This window comes from Drosophila virilis, chromosome 4 (genome assembly GCF_030788295.1).
Source record: "Drosophila virilis strain 15010-1051.87 chromosome 4, Dvir_AGI_RSII-ME, whole genome shotgun sequence".
Classification (NCBI taxonomy): domain Eukaryota; kingdom Metazoa; phylum Arthropoda; class Insecta; order Diptera; family Drosophilidae; genus Drosophila; species Drosophila virilis.
The window spans coordinates 3,087,000-3,098,610 of record NC_091546.1 but is presented as its reverse complement, the minus strand read 5'-3'; the positions used below and the strand labels follow the sequence as shown (position 1 = coordinate 3,098,610).

Here is an 11,611-nt window from a genome sequence, read left to right as displayed (position 1 = left end):
ATTCGCAAACGTTTTGAAATCTGTTTTATTCTGTTATCTTTTCTGTTTTAGTATTCAAAACTCTTGTTAAATTATGCGTAAGCCGTTAAAAGCCTAACTAAAGCTAACAATAAAGTGTATTGATTTATAAATCAGGCCATGAAAAGGGGATCAGACATTTGAAATGCACGCACCACCAGCAACGAAGACGATGGCTCGATGAGCATTTCGAGCAGTTCACAAAAGCCAGGTCTCCATGCTGCACCCAGCCGCCACCCCCTCAGCCCATTTGCCAGTTGCACACACAAAGCTTTCACATGCAAATGACGTTGGGCCTAGACAACAACAACAGCAACAAAAATAACAACAGCAACAGCAACAAGAAGTCAAACAGCAAAGCCAGAAATGAATACGTAGCCAAAGCTGGGCTGTGGCTGAGCCAAGACTCGTAAATTTGCAGCTTATTGGCAATAACTGCAAGTGGCTTGTTAACAATTTAACACGTCTTAATCGTTAAATTTGTGGTTAAGAAAAAAAAAAAAAATAAACGAACACACTGTCCAGAGTCGGGGAACCGACTCGAATGGCAGCAAATGCCAAGCGGATGACACTTTTGTAGGTGTGAATGCAAAAAGTCTTGGCAAATCTTCATATAAAGTTAAGCATGGTGCTTGCAGTTGTTGTTGTGGTTGTTGCTTTCAAACCGGTTCGTTTTGCGGTTCGATCACATTTAATAATGATATTTTTGTGCCCGAGCAGCCAGTCGCCTTCGCCGTCGCCGTTGCCGTCGCAGTCTGCGTCGCAGTCGCCGTCAGCGTCAAACAAAAGACTTAAGTCATAAACTTTATGACATTTTGCGCAAAAATCTCGGCAAGAATGTCATCAATGAAACAAATCGATTTGTTTACATGACATTCGCATTGCCTCCTCTGCTATCCTCTGTCCTCCATCCTCCGTCCTCCAGCTACAGCTCCTTGATCTCTGCCACGGTGCATTTTTCCAGTTTTGATTCGTGCGCTTCTTGCTGTTTACCTTTTGGGGCCCATATCGATTTGACTCTGTTTCGCCTTGCCCCACACTCATTTATGTTACTTACCTTTTTGCCCGTTTCGCTTTTGTACACAATTCTCAGAAGATTTTAATCTTGCTCACTGCACTTTTTTTTGCAGCAGCAGCCTAGTCTGCAGAATCCGCAGTCTTCGGAGCGGACTGTCTCCTCTCCCCACCCTCTCGTTCTCGGGCATGCCTAGATAGGTTTCAGTATACCCTAGGTCGAGAGTAGTTTCAGTTGTATATATACTTCATTATATATTATTGTATATTTATATATTTCTTATTTATTTTATTTAAAGATTATTATTGTATTTTAGTTTCAATTATTTTATCTTAAATATACAATAATATATATATAATCAATTTATTGTATTTGATTTTAAATTATTTATTGTACACTAATTTTATTTATTAACAATTATTTTATTAATTATAATTAATATATATCGTAGTTTATTTTTATATTATTATTATATATATGAAAATTATATTATGTGAGTAATTGCTTAATTTATAATACCCTATTTAATTTTTGGCCAACTTTTTGCAGGGCATTCGATAGTCGCTTAGACTCGTTTTGTTTTTTTAAATTTTTGTTGTTACCTTTATGACAGCATTCGGTGTGCGGTTTATGACTTTTCGTGTCTGATAATTTTCTGATTTTAATGTGCGAAATTAAACATCACATTTTTCAACACGAACGTTTCCTACGTATATCACAGAGTTTAGCACAAGGAAACAGGTCGGGGCTGAAAATATCGCATGCGCTGTGGGGGTTTATATAAGTCGATTCTTGAGGGCAACACGCTACAGAACTTGTAAAAATGTGGGTGCAGAAATGTATGTATTATTCAAAATAGAAATATTTAAAAAAGCTTTAAAATACTCAAGGATAAAGTTACAGGAAAGCATTGCTAAAACATATAAGAAACAAGGTTGTTCACAAATAAAAAAATTCTGAAGCCAAGTCAGGAATAGATTATGAATGGCAGAAAATGTTTGTTTATTAGTCTACAATTTGTAGGCGTTTAAATATATCTAGTTTTAATTTTCATATAGTTTCTATTAGTATAATTTATGCAATATTTGTAAAAGTTAAAAGAACGCGCTTTTTATAAGCTGTACCCACTTTCAATACTCCAATTTTACAGCGGCTCAGGTTTTTACAATATCTTTAAACATTTGACTGCTTTAAATTATATTTTCCTGGAATGTTATATAACTATCTAGCCATTTTATTGCCATTTGATAGACTAAAGTCTTTTAACTGTTCCCAAAGTCAGCTCCAATTCGCTTCTGATTGATCAGCTACAATAAATTACGATATCAGACTACAGACTTCAAGCCTTATCCAGTAATAGAAAAAAAGATTGTCGTAACATCTATGTAAATTCAAATGTCAATCTCTGACCGAATATCTTGGCCCATAGATCAGTCTTAGCCACGGTTATTGCACTTTAAACAGGCACGAATACAGACATTACACTGCCGTTGAATAGTATACGCCAACCCAATTGGGAATGCATAAATTAGAGCACAAAATAACCAAACTGAAAGAAACCAAATCTAGCTGAACTATCTGGATATCGTATCGTGTTTATTATTATTAATATTATTATTATTATTTTTTCTCTGTCGCGTTTTGGGCGTAACTCGCATATAAACGCTGCTAATAACACATCTAAACTGGCCAACAAATTACCGTTTCAACGTATTTTCAAAAGAATTCGATTTCAGTTAAATGTGTTTGCAACAAATTTTCATGCAAATGAGTCGCTCGAAATGGGATTCCAATCGTATCAAATCGAACCATTGGCTATGCTCTCGCTCTCAGACAGATGACCAGCATCCATAGACAATGCGACGCGGCGGTCCAAGATCTGCCCCGCACCCGCACTCCGGCGAGCTGTGCCACACAGGCGGGCTCATTTGTCGGAGCTGCCTCCTAAGTTTATAATGCTCGTAATACACGCACAAAAGTTTTCGTGGCCATAAAGTGTCAAAACTTCTGCTTGTTGTTGGTGAAAGAAATTTTGTATACCCTGTAGTTATAAAATCAGTTAAAGGGAGGCAAGATTGCGTTATGGAAATGTGCATAAGCATAAAATTCTTTAATATTTACTGTGCACGCATATTCTTGACGAATCGAAGCAAGGTTTCGTGTCTTATTAATCCAGCGACTATAATATCTTGAGTTTCCAGAGTTGGTATATAAATTATGTCTGGGTAAATTTGAATTTAGTTCACTTTCAAATATCCATATATACTGGTTTAATTTCCTTCTAGTCCATCCGATCTGAGCGACATTAAGAACTCCAGTTACAAAATTTGGTATATTTATTCGTTTATGTCTTATTCAAATTAAGCGAACCCCATTTGCCCCGAACTCGATAAACTAACTAAGGTATCTCCTAGTCGTGAACTCTTCGCTTGACCATACTTGCTCGTCTTTTTATTAGGCTGCCAGAAAATTTGTTGAGGGCCGCCGCTGCTGCTTGCATTGTTTAGATATTGATTTCCAAACAAACTAAAAAAAATTGAAGAAAAAAGAGAAATAGGTGTGACGACCTCTTTTGTTCCAGCAGCTACGGGGCAATATCGTTGAGCAATTTATGAATGAAAGCCGGGCGGATAGATCCCCTCGTCCAGGTCTTTAGAAGACATAAAGTCTGCAGCGTTTTGTCTAGAAAATCTCTTTGGTTTTTTTTTATTTATTTTTGTTTTTTGGTGTGTGTGCTGTGACTCAGAATACAAAAACGATTTGTATTTCCAGACGAGTTTTTGTTGTGAAAGTGTAATATTGTGACACTTTATATTGTGAGCAAAGGATTATATATAGAGCTGGAAGGGGGTCTTGTAATGTTTCTATTTAACAAATTGTTGCTGCATTGCATTCCAATTAGTGTGGCCAAAGCCAAATTTTATGTTGCATTTATTACATAATTTTGTACAAATTTTAATGGGGGCTGCGTGTGCGGCTCAAGAGCTGATTTTACGAGCCAAGTCGGCGAATGGGGAGCCACTAGAGAGATGGAGAGAGGGAGGGCGACTGGTAAGACATTCTCTGTTTCTGGTGCTGCAGGTTTTTCCAATTTCAGTGCAGGATTAACAAGGATTTTGTTTGTTTGGGCTGACTGAATGAATGCTGCCTGGTAAATGCTTACTCCTGCCGCCAGCTGCTTGTGACGACATTTTTCAATTAAGAAAGGATCACAAGGCGCTTAGTAAGGCAGTTTACTCAGCCAGTCTGTGGGTGGGTCTGTCCCAACCAACCTTTGGCAGCCAGTCGAGTAGCTGCTGTTCCTGCTGCTGCTGCCAGTTTCAGTTTTGCTTTTAATTAATTAGTGCTTCTCGCTCGCAGCTCAGTTTTAGTCCTTTTGCCCAGAAAATATATAACTTTTTGGCAGCTGCATTTATTGAACGTCTTGGAATTCGGCCAAAATCGAATAAATTGCTGGCAACTTTGTGAATGCAGTAAAAACATTTTAAGCCATTTTGTGAAAGTCTTCAAAGTTTTATAAAATTAGAGTTTGATGCACATTTTCAACAAAATAATTGACGTAAACGAAATGTTAACCGATTTAAAGTGTGCTTCAATTGCCAAAACTTAGATTAAAATCCAGTTTATCTCAAATAATTATACTAAAATTGGGAATTATCTTGATTTTATACCATTCCTTACACCATGATCTTTCTGGCAATTTCATAGCTAATTTACGCGTTCCAAAGAGCACTTGGCATTTAATAACTGTAAAGCACAGCTAATAGATACACTTAGCAGCAGTTAAAGCATCTTGAACTGTACATTTAGCAGCAGTTAGATAAAATGCTTGGCTCTTATATAATTCTGGCTTAATGACCAGATCCATTTATGGCATTTACGTGAGCCGGTACTCAACACACAGCACAGCTAAAATTGCATATTTATTCAATATACCCTGTAGTTATAAGTCGAGGGGTCTTCAGATATGTAAATATTCTTCAAAGAAGTTTCTATAGTCGGTAGCTGACAGAATGTGCAAGTTTTGTATTCGATATTTTGCCAATATATGGATTAATAAAATCGATAACAGGCCAATCAATGGATATTAGCTGCGATAGTTCCTAGTGCTGTCGATAATTAAAATCTGGTATTATTGGTAGTGTCGATAACTTCCACATATCGATAATTTCGATAGTCAATTGTAGGCCAGGGTAATCTACCAGTTGAGCATTCGTTCAATATTCTTACCTGTTTTATATTTATATATCATTTATTTATGTTTTTTTTTGTTAACTTTTAATTAACTTGTTAACAGTTTCCCAATAGCAAAATTATAAAATAATTGTGCGCAGCTTGTTCTCGTTGCTGTTGTTGTAATTGTAATTGTTGTTGTTGTTGTGCACTTCATAAACAATTTGCGACACTCGGCAGCTAATTCAAAATTGTTGCTGCAAATGCACATGAAATTAATTATAGTTGGCGCTGGCAAATTATTATAAAATAAATACGCGTGCAAGTGCTAAGGTGAATGGCAACAAATTAGTAGAGAGAGAGAGAGAGAGAGAGAGAGAATTGAATGTTAAATTGCCACAGCCTCACGGACTGACCGATCGATCGATCGATCGACTGACTGACCACACGACGGCTACGTAATAATTAAGAAATTTACAAACGATTTATCACGTTAATTAAACGTTGGCAGCAACAACATTTGCTGTTTCAGTATATTGATATATTGATAGATGGCCAATGATCAAAATCATTTCACACGATTCCATGATTTGAACAAACGTAAATACGTATTCATAAGTATTTATTGTTGTTACTGCTGTTTGCACTGTAATTGCTGCTGTGATTGTTGCTGTTGCTGCTGTTGTTGCTGCTAATTTGCCAACTGCTTTGAGCCGAGTTTGTGGCGAAAGCTGTGTTTGCCTGTTTGGCTGTTTTGCGAGTCAAGTGAGAGCAACTCCAGCAAAGACATTGAACTCTCTGCTGGGCCATAGAAATTGAAATGGAAATGGAAATGGCAAACGCATAGATCACTATAATTAAATAAATGTGGAAATTATACGCGAATACACAAGTAAACAAGCCAAAACAATTAGATTACATTTTTTCTCTATGCAAAAAAATCAATTATTATAGACAAGGGCACTTTATGAACTAGACCATTTTAATAGGCGTGGATAGTTTGATAGAAATAATGCCGGAGCGGTTCGCTTTTTGTTAAAATATTCTTTGCAAGCTCTAGCAAACACTTTGAGCATAAACATATATTTGGAGTGTAAAACCCTTTTGACATCTCCCTTGAAGACATCTCCGACCCAATAAATTATATATATTCTAGATTAGCATCAATAGCCGAATTGATATAGCCACTTTCCTCTCCCGGTTTGTCTGTAAGACTGTCAAATAAGGCCATAGTTCGAATGTCTCGCGGCTTATATTTATTAAGATTTAAAGACTAACTTTAAACAATCTGAAAGAATTAAATTAAATACTTTACTTAAACGATTATTAGTTAAAAATATTTAAGTTGAAATTTGAAATTTTTATCAGTTATCCTCCTAGATGTTTTCTAGATACTTGCTTTTCTCTGTCTCGTTTCTCTCTTCTCCACAATTTGCCAATCACTCCAGAGCTCGTCCATTCTGCCGCCCCCATCAAAATTATAATGCTCCTCATTATAGACGCCAAATGCTTTTAGTCATCTGGTTTTCTTGTTTATTTTGGCTCTTTCAACTGAACCTACTGCTGCTCCATTCCGTAGCGATAAGCAAATTAAGCGTATTTTCAAACAATACCTTGCGATGGCTGCTGCTGCCCATTGAAAGCTTATCGGGTCCATTTACATAAGACCTCGTGGTACACTTTGGATATTTCTTCGATTTTTATTTATTTACTTTTCCTGTTGTTGTTGTTGTTCTTGTGAAAACACAGCTGAAACTAAATTGTTGCGATAAAACTAATGAAAATGCGTTTTCTAATTGCACATTAGGCAAAGTGAAATGATTTTTGTGTAAGTGGAGAAAAAGAGAAGAGGAAAGAAGCAGAAGGTTGGGTAGTACATCCCATTTGGATCTCAAGTGCAGCTTCTGTTTATAATGCACGTGTTATTGCTGTTGTTGTTGTTGTGGGTGTGTTTGTTGCTGCTGTTGTTGTTGTTGTTGTTGTGCGTGTTAGTGTCTGTGTCTGTGATGTATCGTGTTTGGGCTTTTTACGCGCCACTGCGTTGCCCATTAATTTTAATTTGTAAGAGGTATTTTGTTGCAGGGAGTGAGCAAGATGGCAGCAATTGAAAAAGGCAAATCAAAAAAAAAATAAATAAAATAAAATAAAAATAAAACAAAACAACAATTGCACACAATCATTTTCAATTTGATGTCATTATGTGCAATTTGTCAACAATGTCCACAAATTCACTCAAGCGTGTGAGTGCGGGTGTGCTGTGGGTGTGTGAGTGCATGTGTGTGTTGCTGTGATTTGCGCTATGCAAATGCTGTACCGCCTCCAACTACCGTTTGCCGCACACCCCACACACACTCACACACACCAGACACGCCCCCGGCTTAGCGGACATTTAGACAACCACCCTGCTATTGCCATCATGTATGTGACTTACCCTACCAGAGGGTAGTATGATTTTGTCGTTAGCTATGCATCGCATTGAATAAGTCATATGCAATCCTCTATAAAGCATGCACAGTGAATAATCCCTCGAGCGGACAGCGAACTTCGAGTAACTTTTGGCGACTCCAGTTTACTAAATAGTTATATATGTTATATATAGGTGAGGCCTGATTCAACATGGTTTGAGAGCAATTGCCTGCTCAAGATGTTTCATTGTCTATAAATCTTTATTTATTTTAATGGAATTCAAATGACGCTATATGTATATATAGATTGAATAGTAATTATGTCAGTTATAGGCTGCCATAGATCTTGAAGCGTATTAAAACTTCGGCAGCCGAACTTGGCTGCTCTTTCTTTTCATGTATATATGCCGTTCGCTTTTTTTTTGTTGTTGTTACTTCGTGACGAAAAGTGATTGAAAGTAAACAATAAAAGCGACACTCGACGCCACTTTCCACCTTTGACGTGGCCCCAACTGCCCTCTCTCCCTCTCTCTCTCTTTCGCACTCTCTCTATTTTTTTTGTTGAGGGGGCGCCTTTCATTTGGCTAACAATTTTGTACTTTGCGTTTTGTCTAGCTGTTTGCCTAAATTGGCCAATTGCGATTGGTAACAGCAGCAAACAATTTAATTCAATTAAATATTTTGCTTCTCCTTTTCGTTGACTGCCTGTCGTTTGTTATTTAGCGACAGTTGTTGTTGCTCTCGTTGCTGTTCCTGTTGTTATTGTTGTTGTTGCTGGCAATTGTTTTATGTGAAATTTGTCACACTGTCATGTGCATTTTATAGCGTCTGTCACGACTGTCACTAGTGCAGAACATTCATACAACCAGCGGCTAATTTGCCAACTGAATTATTTATACAATAATTTCCTATTTAAAATGGCGACATAATTAGCTGCCGGTTGTCCGTAATTTTAGTTTAGGTACAGCAGAAAATGTACCAAAGTTTTTACCACTTGCCGCGAAACGACTTTCAAATTCAATTCAAATAACTTGGAAAATTGGCGCTTATTTTGAGCTGAGAACAAAATTTAATGGCAACAGCTGACAGAAAATTGGCCGAGGGTAATTTATTTCGTATAAAAAAGAAGCTTTTTGTATTGGATTTTAAATATGTGTTGGAAGGTATACAAAATTGCATAGGTATATCTATTGGGGATGTAGAATATGATGTGTTGTGTCTATTCATCTCTGTATATGAAACTGTTTGTCCTGACTGACTGATTGACTGAAGGACTGATTGCTGAACGACGCACAGCCCAAACCGTAAGAGCTAGGAAGCTTGAATTCTCACTGAAGTTACATGTTACATATTATCCTATAGACATAGTTCAAAATTTCCACCCCCATAATTTGGTCAAAACTCAACCGATTTTAATAAAGTTTGGCTTTTTGTTCATGGCTTGACCTCTAGATCAATTTGGCATAAAAATCTGGAAACACTGTTTTGGGTCGAAATTCATGTGAAAATGGTACCTTCAAATATCCCATATAGACATTAAAATTTCCCACCACCCCTATAGCTCGGCGAAATCTCAACAGATTTTCATTAGGTTTGGCTTTTTGTTCATGGTTTGACCTCTAGATCAATTTGGCATCTAAAATTGGGTACATTATTCTTGGTCAAAATGGTACCCTCAAATATCAAACTCATTTATATATTTAGATTTCTCAAAACACTGAATGATATTAGATGCATTTATTTAAATGCCGAATATATTTAACTAAATATATAAACTCATTCATTTATTTTCCTTCATAGAATACCAAGAAATTCGAAATGCTTTAATAAATTATAAATTACAATACTAAATAGCCTCAACATAGTATCTATTCAACTGCTTAACATATATTTGAGACGAACAAAGGGTATTTCTTTGTGTTATAATTGGAAGGAAATGTCTTATTAAAAATCAATAAATTGAAAATTTCATATGATGCGTAGACATTACCATAAAATATTCAACGATTAGTCCGAAGAGACAGTAAATTAATGAGCTACATTTGGCGTATTTCCGATATGCATACAACATGCTGATTTTTGATATTTAATTGACCCTTAACCCTGGGGTCAAGCCCGCATGGCGCTTGGTTCTTGCCACTGCGCAGCATATTGACGCGGTTTATTCACCTGAGCTACCTTTGTCTGTCTGAGAGAAACAAAAGAATAACAACAAGTCCGGGCTGAGGTGTTGTCTGTGTGCCTAATTTGTGTAACAAGGCACAAACAAAAAAGCAGAGAAACAAACAAACAAAAACAAATTATTGACTTCCATATAAAATCACCTGTGGTGTCAATATTTCAACACTGCCAGCGGTGTTGATGCTCATCAGCTGAGCTGTTTCTGCCCCCTCTCTCTCTCTCTCTTTGTCACTGACCCCCCCCTCTATATCTTTCGCGCTCTCTTTTTCTCTGTCTCTGGCAACCTTTTGATTTATTGGTGAGCTTAATTAATCAACAAACTTATGAGTCAATATTTTCTTTAAACAATGAAACATTGCCAGTCGATCGTCTGCCTAAAACGTCTGCAAATTAATCACATGCCTTGGATCACGATCTCTCAGACCCGGCTGCTGCTGCTCTTGGTGTTGTTCCCATTGTTGTTGCTGCTGCTGATGATGACGAACTAACTGACAGTTGTTTGACATACCCCAGTCAGTGGCACCCCGGGCACAAAAACAATTAACCCAATCGAAATGCAAAATAAGCAAAACATAAGATATAAAATACAAGGAGGTGCAGCTTAGCATGCAGCTGCTGAAGATTGAATGCCCTTCTAACATATGAGAAATGCGATTCTGAACCGAATACTAGCAACAAATAAATAATAATACAAAATTGATTTTTTTTTAATAATAAAATTTATTTCTCGTTGCTTAGTGTAGCGATTGGCTTGGTTCCGACATAGGTCATAGTTATTCTGAAAATAAGCAGCCATAGCATAGCTTACTAGATATTTTCATATGGGACTTACACCTAATTTTGTTTTTAAACACATTCTTGTGAGTAATATATTACAATATAGTACATATATAGCATTAGACATCGCTCTTTAAGAACTGTTACCAAGTTCTCGAAGAACTTATAATATTCTTTTTAAAGGGTATGAAAAAGAACAGTAAATGCTGATGAAGACTTGCCAAGTGGGTGCAGCATATGGCTGTAAAATGTGTAAAATGCAATTAAAAGGTAAAAATTTGATGTACCAATTTCCATGAAGTTGGTCGCGTGCACAGCAGCAACAGTTGCTGCTGCCCAATTGGCAATAAGTAGATCTTGCTGCTGTGTTTTCGTTTTGGGGCCGAACTGTCAGACTCGGTAGAGCTGACATTTGGTACATTGTAAATGTTGACACTTTTACTCGTTGCTGCCACACACAGCGCCACGAAGGGAATCAAATGATCTTGTTACATTACATGAATGATCACCGCAAATTGGATGCAGCAACAGCAACAGCAACAGCAACAGCAGCCAAGTGGAATGAGGAAATGTCGCCCTGCCACTATCATTGGCACCTCGGTTCAGTTCAGTTTTGGTGCCACATTAGGTTTTGGGCGGGGTGAAAAAACTTGACTGATGAGGCCCGCTTTATTTATAGTCAACGGCAATAACGAGAGGCGGGCCAACTGGGCTGATTCTGAGGCTGGGCGAGCGCGATCGTGAATGACTTACAGACTGAATGAGTGAATGATGAGCAAATTTATCGCCGCATTGTGTCAACTCTGGTGTCTGTCTGTGTGGGCCACAGTGTTTGGAGTGCTTCTTCTTATTTGGATACCCTCTGATTCCCTTGGCTTGTTTGGCTGTCTGACACCGCATGTTCTTCTGACAGTCGTTTAATTATTTGGCTTTGATTGTTAGTCTTGGCCCACAGAGTACACAAATTTATTCATATATATGACAATTCCATTCATGTTTGTTGCGCCTATTTTGGTTGCGTGTCTCGTGTCTTGTTCGCTTG

General features: G+C 37.4%; 1 long non-coding RNA gene across 1 annotated transcript; it reads right to left on the bottom strand.

The window, feature by feature from the left end:
• Positions 1–2,608: 2,608 nt before the first annotated feature.
• On the bottom strand, positions 2,609–3,847 carry LOC116651668 (uncharacterized). Its single transcript, XR_004304685.2, has 2 exons — positions 3,155–3,847; positions 2,609–3,074 (listed from the first exon to the last, which is right to left on the bottom strand). It is a non-coding gene; the product is annotated as an uncharacterized lncRNA (long non-coding RNA).
• Between the last annotated feature and the right edge of the window lie 7,764 nt (positions 3,848–11,611).